The 16,500-nt window shown below is 35.7% G+C and overlaps 1 protein-coding gene and 1 non-coding gene across 5 annotated transcripts in view; both read right to left on the bottom strand.

Moving 5' to 3' along the window:
• Positions 1-16,500, bottom strand: part of TP63 (tumor protein p63) — a 250,617-nt gene that overhangs the window by 119,742 nt on the left and 114,375 nt on the right. The gene's annotated exons all lie outside the window — the stretch shown is intronic.
• LOC130030803 (U6 spliceosomal RNA) lies at positions 7,200-7,305 on the bottom strand. Its single transcript, XR_008793487.1, has one exon. It is a non-coding gene; the product is annotated as a U6 spliceosomal RNA (small nuclear RNA).

The following is a 16,500-nucleotide window of genomic DNA, read 5'->3' as shown; positions in this document are numbered from 1 at the left end:
CAAATTCCATGGACATTTTGTGCTTAGAATCACCTTAGATTTATATTACAATTTTATAATAATCATGGATGATAATGGATATTTTCTAAGATCTTAAGGGTTATTCAAATATGAGTTTGTTTTGAGGTATTGTGTTTTTCAAGTTTCTATTGTCATAAGCTCTAATTGAATGAAATGAAAAATTTGGGCAGAGAACTTGAAGTGATTAATGTTAAGAGCAAAGGTGTAACATGAAACATTTTTCCCTGCCTGTTATTAAAAATGACTCGCGTTAGTTTTTCAAATTTGCATCAACTCACAGACATATGTTCTTCAGAGGAAAAATAAACAAACTTCTAGTACCCTACAGTTTTTCTAATTCCCCAAGTGTCCAAACTTCTGTTGCTTCATTCTATTACAAATTACTTACTAAAAGTCAAGAACTTTAAATAAATATTTACTCATTGCAGATGAACAAAAAAGCAGCAGATAATATCTGGGAATAGTAATATTTACAAAATATCTGTGAAAAAATATTGAAAGTACTATGTCTAGATTTCCAAATTTGCATCAACAACCACAAAGTAGAACCAAATCAATTCTAAATAAACTGAAGACCATTGAATAGGCAGTTTCCATGAGGTTCTCCTTGAGGATTCAGGAGCCTTGACATGCATTACTTCCTCAAGGATCCAACAGTTTAAAGAAGCAAACACTTTGTACCTCTCACCATGTGACAGATAACTGTGCTCAACACTAACTGGAGCCAGGCATTGTAATGTATCACACAAACAAAACAGAAATGATTCCTGCTTTCACAAAGCTTTGTGTCTTGTGAGTAACCTGTTTCTAATTTATTAATTGGTTTGTGACATATTTTCTTACTATAGTCAACACTGACAAATGATCAGTCTTAAAATCAAACAAATATGCCTTTAGCATAGCCAACTTGGTATATACATTGATCAAATTGGATATAACTATTCTAACTCAGAGGGGAAAAATCTGCATTAAAATAAAGCCATATTTTATTATGTTCCTAATAAGCTTTCACTGAAAATGAATGTCATGAATAATGTCCTGTCACAGAGCCACCTCAGGCAGATTCTTTGAAGGATATACTTGAATGTCTAAATGTACACAGACACCTGAAAATGTTATTTGAGGAATCTTTGATAAGTTATATACTATTAAGAGTATATATTTATTATAGTACTGCTTTTACTCAGATACCCTTCTCTTTTACGTACTTTATAATTTTTAAGTAAATCATTATGATTCAAATAATTGTTAAATAAGTGAGGAAATGTCAATGAGGAATCAAACACAGATTTTTTGTTCATTGAGAATACAACTATAACTCAAGCACATAGTGAAACTGGTTTATAATGCGTAAATTAAAACAGAGATACACACATAGATGATGACATTTTATATTAGGTTTTACAGGCACTTTTTTTTCAAAAAAGAGACTGACCACTCATAAAATTAAATAAAAATTAAAATTTTCTTTTCACACAATATGGATTTCTGTTTCAGTTGACTATTACACAGGAAAAAACTATAGAGAATGATAGCCTACCCAAGAGTATTCAATATGCCAAACACAGTAACAAGAAGTCTCACAATGAGGACATTACTGGGCCCACTCGAGAAAATTGATGAAGAATGGGAGGACAGTGTTTGTTTGTTTGTTTGACAGGATTTACAATAACTTTAATATATTAAGAATACAAGCATGCACAGATAGAGTTAGAAAGAAATAGTGACGATGAAGTCCTTCTTAAGGCTAGGAACGATTTTGTTGCCTGGATTAATAATAATTGTTTTAAATATGAAAGTGATAGTATTTTACATTTTTGGCAGTATCTATATTTTACAAGTAATGATAATGTACATAGGGAGATAAAATAAGTATGCCATACAAATAGCGAAGTGGTAAGATGTTTTAAACAGTTTATACAGCCAACTTAATTTGAATTACATAAAGCACAGGATACAACTTCACTGTCCATCTCTGGCACATTCTAACACTGTTATTTTTATTTATTTATTTATTTATTTATTTATTTATTGCTTTTTGGGTCACGCCCGGCAATGCTCAGGGGTTACTCTTGGCTCGGCACTCAGGACACTCAGGAATCACTCCTGGCAGTAACACTGTTATTTATGTCACTCACGAGGAATGCTTTCCTTTGGGGCTATTTTTCTTTTTGAAACCAGCAATTCATTGATTATATAAGCTTTAATTTATATATGCATTTTCACTATTCCATCCATTTGCCACATCCACATAAATTTTCAGAAAATGTCCTTGTCTTAACCTAATGTTGTCAACATATACAGTGACAAGGCTACATATATTATGTAGTAAATGACATTTATTATGTCTAGGTAGTTTTAGTCTATATATGGCAGGGTTTACTTTTGGTCATATTTATAATATATGAGAAATGAAATCAATTGCTGAAAGATAGTGTTTTGACTTTTATAAATACATTACAATATAACAAATATACACAATAACTATTGGTCTTTTACTGTTTTCAGGTATTTTGGTGAATAATTATGCAGAGAGTGAAAAAAACATTTTAAATTTCACAACACTTAAGTATCTCTGTGATTCATAATTTAAAGCTTGTTTTATAAAGAATTACACAGCAGTGAAAATAGAAGTGCTACCAAACATCAAAAGAACCAGACCTTGAGGCTGGTGAAACACTGTAACTTCAACACAAAACCACTCAGAAATTTAAACAACTGTTATGTGTCATGGTAGGCTGAGTAAAACATAAAATTGTTAACAGTCAACACTTATTGGTTTGTTATATTACATGAATTCAAAATATTTTAATCATTACCTTGGTTGATAATACTTAATATTAATTTTATTCTATTAAGTTTCTTTTCACAATAATAATTTTACTCTCCTTTAATGCAAGATAAAAAATATTAAAAATACCCCAAATCTTAGAATGGATTAATTTTTTCAATACCTAAGTATCTGAACAGAAGACCTGAAGTACTTTTCACTTATAGTAAATCTCTAATAATAAAATAGTACTTAATTTTAGTTAGTAGTGGATTTCATAGCACTGTATACTTATGCATTAATCTATGACACCTTGATACCTTAGTTTAGATATTATGGTGGTACCTAGAGTTGACTATCAGTTACCTAGATTATTTCATAAGTGAAGAAACTGAAACTAAAGTGAGTCCAACCATTTAGATACATTTTACAGAATTCATAATCAGAATAAATATTCGCAATATTTAACATAGCACCTTCACTTCTGTACAACAGTCTATTTTTGCATAGATAAAAAAATCTATAGGAATTAGTGAATCCAGAGAGAGCTTCTTTCTTCTTGTATTTTAGTCATAAGATAGAGTTTATTCCTATTGGCTTTCAGACACTGTAGTATCTTATATTGTACATGGTAAAAATTTGAATTTATAGTTTCCAACCAATGAGCGACTCTTTATTTTACCATCTTGAAAGATCAATTACTATAGTTATCAAATAAGAAACTAGAAACTTTCCAAAACAAACTTCAAATTTGTGAAACCTTGGTTGTGGAATTTCTTCAAAAGCAAGAGCAGCCTATTGACCAAGTGCAGCAGAATGCAGGACTTGATCTTTTCTCATTACTGAGTAGTATTTTATTTATCTCATCTACCACAGAGCGTAAAGTAAAAAGAAAGGAATAAGACCATTTTAGCACCCAGTAGAGACAAATCCTGACAAAGTCAGCAGAACTATGAACTGGGAGTCTGAGGGGGCTGGGGAAACAATCTTGAGACTATGGCAGAAGGATTGGTAGAACAGAACTGCAAGTATAAAACAATAATTTCAATATTATTATAAAATATGATGTATCAATTAAAACTCATTTGCACCCCCGCCTCCATCCTCTCTCCCACACAAGTAGTTATCCTTTGTCGTTTAGACTCTCACAGATACATATTACGTTTTTCAAATTCTCTAACATTGAAGAGCATCTCACTTTCACCATAAACTGGAAGGTTGGCACACATACTCTTCGTTTTCCCTTTACCGAATTCAAATGAAAAACCCATCTCTCTTTACTTAGAACTGCAACCATAAGAATAAGAAAAATATCACACAGATCCTTAGAAATCAAGGTTTTTTTAGTAGAACTAGGTAAGAAATTGGATGAAAAAAGAAAATGGAAGCTGACTGCCACTGTCACTTCAGCTATTGTTTAAGGCGCTATTTTACAACAACAAAAAAATGAATATATACACCATAATTATTAAATTTGTCAGCATATGTTAATGACTTTTTGTATTATTGGGTTGTCTTGCAAGATTCGTGTCAATCCACAATTTATATCTTTTGCTTCACATATTATCTGTTAATTTAAAAATTCCAGCCAACACAACATATACCTTATATTTTCATAAAGTTACCCCTAGGCTGCACGATGAGAGAACTAAGAAGGCATGCCCTTGATAAGGAGCACAGATTCTATCAAGAGAGTTTGATTCCTGTCACCTTAGAGAACAAATGCAACCAGCACAAGAGTTCTCTTTAAAGCAAACAAGGCACCTGTGATCCTGAAAGCTTTTTGGTTGTTGCTGTTTTGGAGTGCTACGGGTAAGTTTATTTGTGCAATTTTTAAACCAAAGAGATTTTTGTGCAACACTTGCCATTTTTTTTTAAGGCATGATTTATACTTTTAGAGAGGATCACTTTCAAAAGAAATTTGAATGAGGAGACAGTCTATAGAAAGACATTCCAATGAACTGGTTAGGCAAGTAGTTGTTTGGAAGGAACACTGCCTGGGGACTTGCCTAGGAAGATAGAGGGAGTGCATTAGAGGCGGGAGTGGGAGAGTAACAGAAGTTAGTTACTTCTCCTTTCAGCAGTTCCAGACAGTATTCATATTTATGACTAATCTTTATGAGCACAATCCCTCACCGCCCACATCATCTTCACAGAAAAGCACGATTAGGAAGTATTCGTTTTCTCAGATATAAAAAAGATGTTGCTTTTGTGTGCTACGTTTTCTAAAGTTGTTCCACTCCCTTGCTTGGAGAATAGAAATGAGAGCAGGTCTCAAAACTCTTGAGGTTTCAAGTCATACAATTCTTATATTTAGAAGTTTTTTTTTCCACAATGCCTTTTGAATGGGCTGAAGCAATAGCACAGTGGGTAGGGCATTTGCCTTGCACATGGCCAACTGGGTTCGATTCCTCCATCCCTCTTGGAGAGCCTGGCAAGCTACCAAGAGTATCCCTCCCTCACGGCAGAGCCTGGCAAGCTCCCCGTGGTGTGTTCGATATGCCAAAAACAGTAACAAGACGTCTCACAATGGAGACATTACTGGTGCCTGCTTGAGCAAATTGATGAACAATGGGAGGACAGGGCTACAGTGCTACCTTTTGGATAGGACACAGGCATTTGTGTGTGCATTCCAGAAAACTTCCGGAAAAAGTGCTTGCCTCTGCTAAGTTCCCATCAATGCCACATTGAGAAATAAGCTGTCCCAGCAAAAACTGCATTCAGCAGCTAAGCAGTGATGATTTATATCTCACAGAGGATGAGAGGATTGAGTAATCACACAGTCCAGGTCCATGTTTTTACACATAAAGGAACTAAGACCAGAGGGGGAAGTTATTTGTCCATCAGCAGAAGGCCAATTAGTGACAGCAGCCTGAGGACTAGAAGTTGAAGCTTTTTTTTCACTACCAGACCAGAGCTGGGTTTTTTGTTGTCATTTTTTTTCATTAAACATCACCTTTGCTAAAGTCTGAACATCTCTCAAAATTCAGTAGATAATATTTGAAGTAAATATGTAATGTCCCAAATTAAAACCTTCCCCAATAGTTTTTCCTCTCTTGTTTGCTCTCTCTCTCTCTGTCTCTGTCTCTCTGTCTCTGTCTCTCTCTCTCTCTCTTTCTGATCAATCTCAAGGTTCTAAGTTGTTCCTTTTTCTAGGTTACTGCTAAGAGGCAAATAAAAACCCTTGTTTAAATGGAAAAATTGACAGAATCTACTTAATTCAAATAGAATTTGTGCTTATTTCCTTTATCAAGGGCAGTCAAAATCACTAAATCTAACATATTTCATCAAGCAGAAAATACATTTCATATTTGGTGCAGACATCTTAAAGATATTTGTTTTTGAAAGTCATATTGGATAAGATCATCTAGTTCTGTTTTAAAATATAGCAAGTAACAAAATCCACAGGAACAAAGTGAACTTGATTTCAAGATAAGCTACATGCATATTATTTCTAATTTAATTTCTCGTATATTATCCCATGTCATAGAGGTACACATTTGAGGTGATAAAATACCGATTTCCTTTCTACCTCTTCAAGAGGGCATGGTAATTGTCACTTGAATAAGATCTACTGAGAGTTCTTAGCTTCTGGGTAAGATTATATAGGAATATAGTAAAGTAAAAATGGTGAGTATGTTTAATCTAGAAATGAATTCTTTTTTCCTAAAAGATTAACTTTGATAGGGTGGAGCACATGCCTACCATGCCTGAGGATGCCAATTTAAACTCACGTTATCATGTGGCCTTCTGAGCAGTGGTGGGTGTAGCCCTCTGAACCCTCACACCATTTCCTGTGTATTCCATTAGAGGATGCACAAACAGGCAGAGTATTGGTGGGAATAGTCCAAGAATCACCAAGCACTGCTAAGGAGTCTCTCTCTCTCTCTCTCTCTCTCTCTCTCTCTCTCTCTCTCTCTCTCAAACACACACACACATACACACACAAACACACCAACATATATAAGACCAGAATTAAACACACATCACTCTATGATCTATGTGAACAAAATATCGCTCCTACTCCACAAACTAAAGCATCACAGACACACATACACACAAGTGTTCATACGTTTTACCAAATGAAGATTCATAATTAAAAATCACCAGTCGAATCAATGTTTTGCATTATTAATCAGTTTAGCATTATTTATTAGCATTATTATGTCTCTATTTCAGTGTTTCTTCAGGATGGTTCTTGTGATCTAGTTAGTGAGGTGGTCCCTTTTGTTTAAATTTTGAAACATAAATAGACTATCATTTTATTTCTCTTATTTTTTAAAAAAATTTTATTAGTGAAACACCATGAGGTACAGTTGTAGGCTTACAAATTTTTGTGCTCGGGTTTCAGTTATACAATGATTGAATACCCATCCCTCCACCAGTGCCCATTCTCCACCACCACTGAATAAATATGGAACACTTCACGAATCTGCGTGTCATCCTTGTGCAGGGGCATGCTAATCTTCTCTATATCGTTCCAATTTTAGTGTATGTGCTGCCAAAGCAAGCACTATTTCTCTTATTTTTAAGAACTGATAGTATATGCTAAATAGAAAAGGGTAAAAATTGAGCATATCCTTGTTTTAAAAATAAAGTCCACAGAAAATTTACTCATAATTCCAAAATACCCACTTTTCCTGACAACAAGCAACTCAGTGGAAGTTTCTACGCATATGAGACACCTTTGCATCTCTAACCATTCATGCTAGAGTTACCCACACTTTGTTCAGTTCAGCAAACCCACAAGGTTAGACTACCTTAAGAGTCTTGAGCTGACACTCAATTCTCTGCTCATTTCTCATCCAATAGACTATTGGACAAACCAAACTGACTTTTGATTGAACCGTTTGCCAAATTAATGTTTGTATTTAGGTCAGAGGGTCTTTCTTTGTGCCTGGTTCTCACTTGGTCAATACACTTGTTGAATTTTCAAACAGAAACAATGATCACAATTACCAGTGAAGTTTACCCTCTTCTAGTAAATGGTAAACGTTATGCCATTCTCATAATAAATTTTGCAGTCCCTGAAAGCCAGTGGTACCCTCTTTTTATTTATTAATTACTCAGATTGTTTCAAGTTGGGCTGGAGCAATAGCACAGTGCGTAGGGCGTTTGCCTTTCAAGAGGCTGACCCGGGTTCAATTCTTCCACCCCTCTCAGAGAGCCTGCCAAGCTACTGAGAGTATCTCGCCAGCACAGCAAAGCCTGGCAAGATGTATTCCACATGCCAAACACAGTAACAAGTCTCACAATGGAGACTTACTGGGTCCTCTAGAGCAAAAAGGGAGGACTGTGCTACAGTGCTACTGTTTCAAGTATAGGAAGCATTAAATGTTTACTGGTGTAATGCCACTGATTTGCTTAATGCCTGAGAAAACTTTAGAAACTACTGTGTCTAGAGATATGCATCTCACCAGTTATTACTGCACATCTGATGATTGAACTTTGAGCTATTGTACAATGAGAAGTCCTACTTACTAATGTTTCCATTTGTAGGTCAATAACTAAGCAACAAATATTTTCTTGGAAATATTTACAATGCAATCATTGACTTCATGCAATTCAATTATAGGCAATGATAAATTCAGTTTTTTTTCCTAAAATTTGGTATTCCTACAAACTATCTTGAATATAATAATCAGTAAATACTTATAGAATTGTAAGTACAAGAACAAAAGTTTGATATTTTATTTTTCCAGACACAAGATTATATTAACCATCCCTACAGTGAAAGAAATCCAGGTATGAGAACACATTTAATGACATCTTACTGATAAAGATACCCGTCGCCAACAACATAATACATATATTAATTACCCCTAAATTATTATTTTCTCCTTTTTTATTTTCTATATGGAAGAACCCAGTAAACCAATCGACATGTTTTAAGATGAGTCACAGTCAACAATGCCTTTTTGAAAGTAGAGACTGGCCTGCAAGTTTCTTCTCTATCATTAGAGCTGTGTTCCCTGGGGGCAAGGCACTCCCCACTTCTATAAAAACATTAATATGTTAAATAACTGGATTGCACCAGTGGTTCTCAAACATTAGAATCATCTGGAGAACTTATTAAAATATTCCTGTGGCCCTCCACTTCTAGCTTTTGATTCTCCAGCTCTGGAGTGGAACCCAAGAGCATGCAATTATTAACAAGCTATTTTACTTTGTTTTCTTGCCTTGCTTATGTTTCTGGCTCTGAGATCACAGTTTGAAAACCAACAAATTAAATTGTCCAGGAGTCTATGCAGCTCTGGTTTCATTATTACTCTTAGATTTAAAATATTTAAATCGAGTTATATGAGTTTATACAATTCCAAAGCTCATTCCTTAATTACTAGGCTAGAAAATACAGTGTGCCATTATGATAAGATTACTGAATAACATTAAAAAAACTAAAACAATATTTAAGTTAAAATGTTTTCTCCAACTTCTATGACAACTTAATAGGCACAAGAGTACTTTAACTTTTAGAAGAAGTGTGTTTCAACTGTTACTTTGGCTTGACAATGACTCAAGTGTATATAGATTGAAATGGCAAAGTGCAGTCTAGTTGAATTTTAGAGCATCATGCTAGAATATCTTCAAGTATCATTAACTTATTTTGAACATACAAATCCATGCAAATTGACTGTTAATTTTTCATTTTCAGATTTATCATGTTTAAAGAACAAGAGAAAACAACTACTACTACTGGGAACTGACCACATGCAAGGTATTGTGGTAACTGCTTTGCAAAATATTTTCTCAGTTCTCAAAATCAGCTTTTCAGTGGCATGTCTCCAACACCATCACTCTACTTTTAGATATCTGAAAGTGAGCTAAGAAACATACTAGAATATAACAAACTTTATTCAAATAGAGCAAATTTCAAATGCAGAAAACCATTTTCTTGCAGAGACCAAGTGAGTTCCGCTACCTCTAATAGGAGCAGAAGAATAGGTTTCTAAACTCAGAAAGTTATATTTACAAATGATTCTCCCACCCATTCTACTACAAATGTTGGAGAAGTCAACAACAATCAACTTGAAGGTTAGTTTTTTGGTCTGATAAAGGAAGACGAACAAAAATTAGATTAAGTCTAGAGCTGTAGAAAACCATATTCTTTAATATTCCAAGTTTTGTGGATTAAAATAATATCAAACTGGTTGCTGAAAAGAATGGTAGGTGATAATAGCACATGTATTACTTCAAACAAAAAAGATTCCCTTTAAGTCAGCCTCTATGATTTCAACCTGATCAGTTTTTAAGGGGATGCCAGGTCAGAACCAGCTTCTGTGTTTCTGCTGAAATCCCTTTCTGTTTATCTGCCCTCTTCAACTTTGTCATTCTGAATGCATACACACTGAGCACAGTGTCTTAAGTAACATTGCTGAGGTTACACCAAAGACAGGTGTTAGGGGAACTATTCCCCTGGGGCTATCATTTCCAACTCTCCCTCCTCAAAAACAGAGGGAGGGGATAGAAGGAAAAGGGTTTCTTTTCAGATTAAACAGAGTGACTGCAAACACCTTCCCCCAGGCAATAAATTCTCTGCCAGTGCGTGCTGCAGTTTACCCAAACACCAAAGCAAAAAGCAAACAGTCCTTTTTGAAAGGGAGGAGCTGTCACCTGTCAAATGATGTTTGTGAATTTTTAGAGGAGAAGTGGGGGGGGTTGAGGGAGGGCAGAGAGCACCTTTCCCTTATTTTATTAAGCAGACTGTTTGTTCAAGGTTTGAAATGCATACTTGTGCTTAAGGGTAAAGTCCCTGGCTTGGCACTCTCGAACAAAGTGATGTCTTCCTATTGGTTACGCCGTACAAAGAACTGGGTAGAAAAAGTCTCTCTTCTGGAGACACCTGAACTCAGTCTAAACCCAGTGATTATTGAGACATCTCATCAGTAACATTAAGGACAAAGCCACCTTCCAAATCTCAGAAGGTTTTCACTACGTGGAATGTTTGTTTGTTTCATTTGTGTTCATAGTAATAATACATTTTAAAAAAGTCTACTTGGGCCAAAGTATGACTGATCAATTTTAACAGTACTAGCTGAGGTAAAGAATACCAGGGAAATAAAAAAAAAAAATAAATGAAAAATTAAAAATGATTAAGAAGTGTTGGGTGGGAAAAGAGAAAATGTTGTGCTCATGGCAAATCCTAGAATTTACCCTAAAAATATACCTTACTTCTCTTTTCCATCTCCCTTCATATAGTTTCCTACCAGTGATTCCTATACATCTCACTGAGACTCACATTCTCGAACATCTTACTCATCTTTAATTAAACCTATTATCTTTTCTACAGAATGCGATCAAAGTTATAGCAAGAAGGACTTTTAAAAAATCATTTTAATTGCCTTCTTTTATTCTACATAGTCTTCAAACCACTCAGCTACTATGGTGACAGCAGTTGCCGTTTTCTTATACTTGAAGGCTCTCAGAGACAGTCCACTCCCCTGAGAAGGGCAAGGCTGTGTGTCACCTTTGTTCCTAAGGGCCTGGCCAACCCAGTCTGCAGTCACATCACCTCCCAGCTGCCAACACTGGCTTCTGTATCTTCTTGGGTGAAAGCAGAGACTGCAGCCAGAGCTAGGCACAGCGCTTCCCTCCACCTCCAAGTCCACTGCAAAGACTTCTGGAAGGCTTTTCATGGGGCAGGGGAGAAAGTATGCAGACACTGGTCTTTTTCTGGATCTGTTTTGGGGTGTCTTGATAGTCAGTCTTGTGCCAGGCCATCCTGCAGTTCTTGCTTAGTTCATCACACAGCAGCCAGTGTTGACAAGGTCCCATGGCAATGCTTCTCCCCTCTTAGCAAAGCTTGCTTCAGTGTGCAGGTTGCCGAGCACAGAGGGCTACCGCACAAACTCTGTTGGTCACAGATGGCCACAGTCATGGATTTTACCTTTTACTTCGGGAGGGACACTGCTTGGTTGGAGCCCATTGCCAAACCCATTTGTACTAGGCTCTGCTGTACTGCTTTGGAGTGGTCCCAAGCAAGTCTGGATGAGAGAGCACTTTACCTAGAGCATTCTTGAGCATTCTGTTAACAGATGCTTCCAGTTAACATAGGAATCTAATTTCTGCATTGAGTTCTTACCTTTGGCCTTGGACGCTGTGTGGCCCAGCACACAAAACTCAGATCCCATGCCTCTATCCACACCTCCTCAAAAGGACTATTTAATTTTCATGCATAAATAACTAAACAACTCATTTACTACTTAAGCAATAAAAAATTTAAGAGGGTTGTACAGTTAAAATTGGTTGTAAGTTATAGACAATTTGCACAATTGTTGGGAGTGTAAATTAAAATATAAAATATTATAAAATAAATTTGACAATGTTTCAATAATGCTAGTATTTAGACTATTTGATTAGTGGTTATACATCTGAATATCTGGCACAAGAAATTAATTTGTACACAATTGTCTTTAAAAATATAAGTGTGGACTGGAAAAATAGTTCAACAGGTTGAGTGGAACCTTTGCATGCAGGATGGTCAAGTTTGATTCCTCACACAGAATGGTCCTCTGAGTATCACTGGGAGCAACACTGAGCACAGAGGATGGAGTGAACAAAACAGGGGCTGGTTCAACCTTCCCACCCTTGAAAATAAGTGGAAGGAAAGCAGGAAAAAAACATGGAAGATATTCACTGCATATCTATGTGATTACATATAGTGTCACAGTTAAAGTTGAAGATTAGAAAATGTCAAAAATTGATAAGAAAATATTAATAAGCACTTCCTTAAAGAAGACTTAAGATGACTGATAGTACATGAAATGTATTCTTTGTTTATTATCAAGAAAATGAAAATCAAAATAACAATGAGGTACCATCTCACACTATCAAGACTGGCAAATATAAAAAGGAACAGATAGAACCAGTATTGAGATGTATATGAGGAAAAAGTAACCTTCACTCACTGTTTGGTGAGAATACTGACTGGGTCAATGTTTTTGGAAAATACTATGGACACTTCTAAAACAACTAAGAATGAAAGTTCCATATTACTCAGCAATTCCACTTCTCAGCATCTAGTCCAATGTTCCCCAAATAATATTTTGAAATACTGATTCATTGCAGCACTACATTAGGCAAGAACTGGAAACAATTCAAGTGCCCCAGAAGAGGTGACCAGTTACCGAAATTATGGTACATATACCGAATACTACTCTGTTTAAAAATAAATGAAACCATGCCATTTTCTGCTATGTTGATGCAACTGGAGGAATATGCTCAGTAGAGTCAGACAGAAGGGGAGGGACAGATTCAGAATGATCTCTTACCTATATGGGCTATAAGGAAACATAAGAATAACAAGTGATTAAAGACAACAGAACCTGAGAACTTGTTTACAGTACTGAGTTTACCAAGGGTGAGGTGTCTAGGGGGTTTTGGGTGGTTGGGCGGGGACCCTGAAGCAACATGATAGGGAGGAGTACTCTGGAGGAGGGTTTGTACTGTTGGAATCCTGTATGCACCAAACCCTATCATGGACAGGATTGTCAATCATCAGCATGCTTCAAATTTTGAAAAAAGAAAAGAAAAATAAATGGTCCATGATGTAAGCACACTAAAAAGCATAGATTTCCAGAATCAATACAAATGATCCTAAGCTAAAACGGACTTCATACAAAATGATAAATACTGTATCATAGTAAGATTATAAAAAAAGTATTACCATGAAAAATTCATCAAAGGCAGATTAGGCTGTATTAATATAAAAGCAAGGTAATCTTTAGAGAAAAATAGAATATGAGTGATACAGAGAAATAATGTGATAGCACGGTCAATTCACCACAGTTTAAAATATGATGATCTTAACTAAAGAGTTTCAATATACATGAAGGAACACTGATAAATTTTTTTTTCTTTTTGGGTCAGTGATGCTCAGGAGGGCTGGAGCGATAGCAGAGTGGGTAGGGTGTTTGCCTTACAAGCGACTAACATGGCCAACCCGAGTTCGATTCCTCCGCCCCTCTCGGAGAGCCTGGCAAGCTACCGAGAGTATCTCACCCGTTCGGTAAAGCCTGGCAAGCTCCCCATGGTGTATTCGTATGCCAAACGCAGTGACAATTGTCACAATGGAGACATTACTGGGCCCACTCGAGCAAATCAATGAACAATGGGAGGACAGTGACAGTGACAGTGATGCTCAGGGGTTATTACTGGTTCTGTACTCAGGAATCACTCCTGGTGGTGCTCGGGGCACCAAGTGGGATGCCGAGGATCAAACCTGAGTCAATCTTGTGCAAGGCAAACAACCTACTCACTGTACTATAGGCAAATTTATAACAGAGTAGATGTCTTCAATCTTTCCAATAATGGAACTGATAGAAAGGAAACAAGCAAGAAGATAGAAGAATTACAGGTATAAACCAATCAACTCTAATGCATCAATGCACCCCTGTACCCAACAAAGCAAATACATTCTTTTAAAAGTATCCATAAAAGAGTTATTAACATACACCTCATGTTGATGTATGCACATTTTGTTTGTTAATTTATTTACTTTATATTTTGGCCTATACCTTGTGATACTTGGGACTTAATCCTGATTCTGTACTCAGGGATCACTTCTGGGAACTATATGAGAACTTAGAATCAATCCAAGGTTTGGCACATGAAAAACAAACAACTCAATTCACATACAATCTTTATGACCAGATCTTAATAATTTGAGAAAAATGAACTAATACATGGTATATTTCCTATCCACAAACTATTAAACTGAGTCACTAATGGAAATATAACTGAAAATATATAAATACTTCAAAAAATTGAAGATGACATCTCATGGGAAATTGGAAAACATTTTGTGCTGAAGTAAAAGGAAATTTCATGTGGAACCCAAAGGAAAAGCAAATTAAAATGTAGGGGAAGCCAGAGATGTGGTTCAGAGAGGTAAGTGGTAGAGCATGTGTTTTACTAAGGCATATGTTTTACAGGTGCAAGGCTCTGGATTAAAACCGTCCTGTGTTTCCCCGAGCTTTGCTGAGATTAACCCTGCTTGCATTATCTGGTGTTGTTGTGGCCCCTATATAAGTGACAACAACAAAAATGTATGGGATGGGGTCAGAGAGCTAGTAAAGTGGTTAAGATGCTCGCCTTGCATGTGCCTGAATATATTTCCAGTCTCCGTGCTGAATCATTACCCATGCACCACCAGATGTGACCCTTGAACAGAGTTAGGAGTAGTCTTTGAGCACCACTGTATATGCCCTTCCCTTCCCCTCAAAAACAATCTTATATAGCACAATTAGATCCATATTTATGGAAAATACGTAAGTGTAAGTACAAATTAAAAGAAAAGCTCAATTTAATAATTACACCACTTTCCAAAATAAGAAACTTGAGAATGAAAAGCAAAATAAACCCCAAATAAAAAGTACAATCAATAACAAAACAGAAATGTGGAAGCTGAAAACAGAAGAATAAGAGAAGAACAATGAAACTAAAGATGTTCAACTGAGTTTTATGAAGGTTAACAAAACTGATATATCTCCAGCGAGACCAAGAGAGAAAAATGCATGCAAATTACCAAAACCAGAAATGAAAGATAATACCATTTCAGGGTTAAGGGAATAAATATTCTATAAAAGCAGCCAATTCCTCAAAATGACAATTTATAAAAATATACCCTAAAATAAACCATCTCTATATATTTATTACTAAAGATACCCCCAAAATTAATTCTTATGATTTCACCAGTAGATTCTATCATACACTAAATTTTTGCATCAATACTACAAAATCTTTTCTGAATATAAAGGTGTCTCACAGAAAGCATCAAATCAGAAATCACAATTAGAATCATAAACAACAAAAGGATCATAAATCATATAATTGGCAAGATAAAAATTACCAAATATAATAATTCAAGTACCATCTTACAATGGTGAAGTTAACTCTCATTTTGCTTTAAACAGCTGCTTATTTTGTGGGGGAGGGTGCGGGGACTCAGTGACTATAGGGACTAAAGGCGGCGCCAGGGATCAAATCCAGGTTGGCTCTGTGCAATTGCCCTACCTGCTGCACTATTGCTCCGGCCCAAGACCAATTTACTCCTTGTTTTGGTTTGTTTTGTTTGGGGGCCATACCCAAGGATGATGCTTATGGCTTACTCCAGGCTCTTACTCTTGGCTCAGGGAGCACCTGGCATTGCTTAGGGGACTGATGAAGGACATTATAGGGTGCCAAAAATTGAACCCCACCAGCAAGGTAAGTGCCCTCCATACTGTACTATCTCTACAGTCTCTAATAGCAACTTTATATATTATTATGGTACACAGAATTTTATACTATTATCACTTTACTGAACTATATATGTGTATACTATTTTAAAACTTTTGTTCCTATTTAAATGTATTCATGTCAATATGCATGTGTGTGTATATTTGAATTATTTTCTAGTGGCTGCACATATGATGAAGAGAAATTTTTAAATTAAATTAGAGAGAATAGGTATCTTTCACTCCAAAACATATTGTTGGAATTTATACTCTGACAGTAAGTGAAAAGATGGATTGTTTCCCAACTTACTAGATATTTTCAATCATTTGAATCTTGCTGACCGAAGAGATGATAAAATGATTGTTTCAATTTGCATTTTTTATTACTAAAGAGCAAGGCAACGTTTTAAAAAAATGAAAATAAATCTTCAGACATGATTAATAAAACTGGGAACTAAGGAACTTAAGAATAGGTGGGAGGTTGAATAGGATAGT

The sequence above is a fragment of the Sorex fumeus genome, unplaced genomic scaffold (genome assembly GCF_029834395.1).
Source record: "Sorex fumeus unplaced genomic scaffold, SorFum_2.1 ptg000044l, whole genome shotgun sequence".
Classification (NCBI taxonomy): Eukaryota; Metazoa; Chordata; class Mammalia; order Eulipotyphla; family Soricidae; genus Sorex; species Sorex fumeus.
This window is presented reverse-complemented; position numbering and strand designations above follow the sequence as displayed.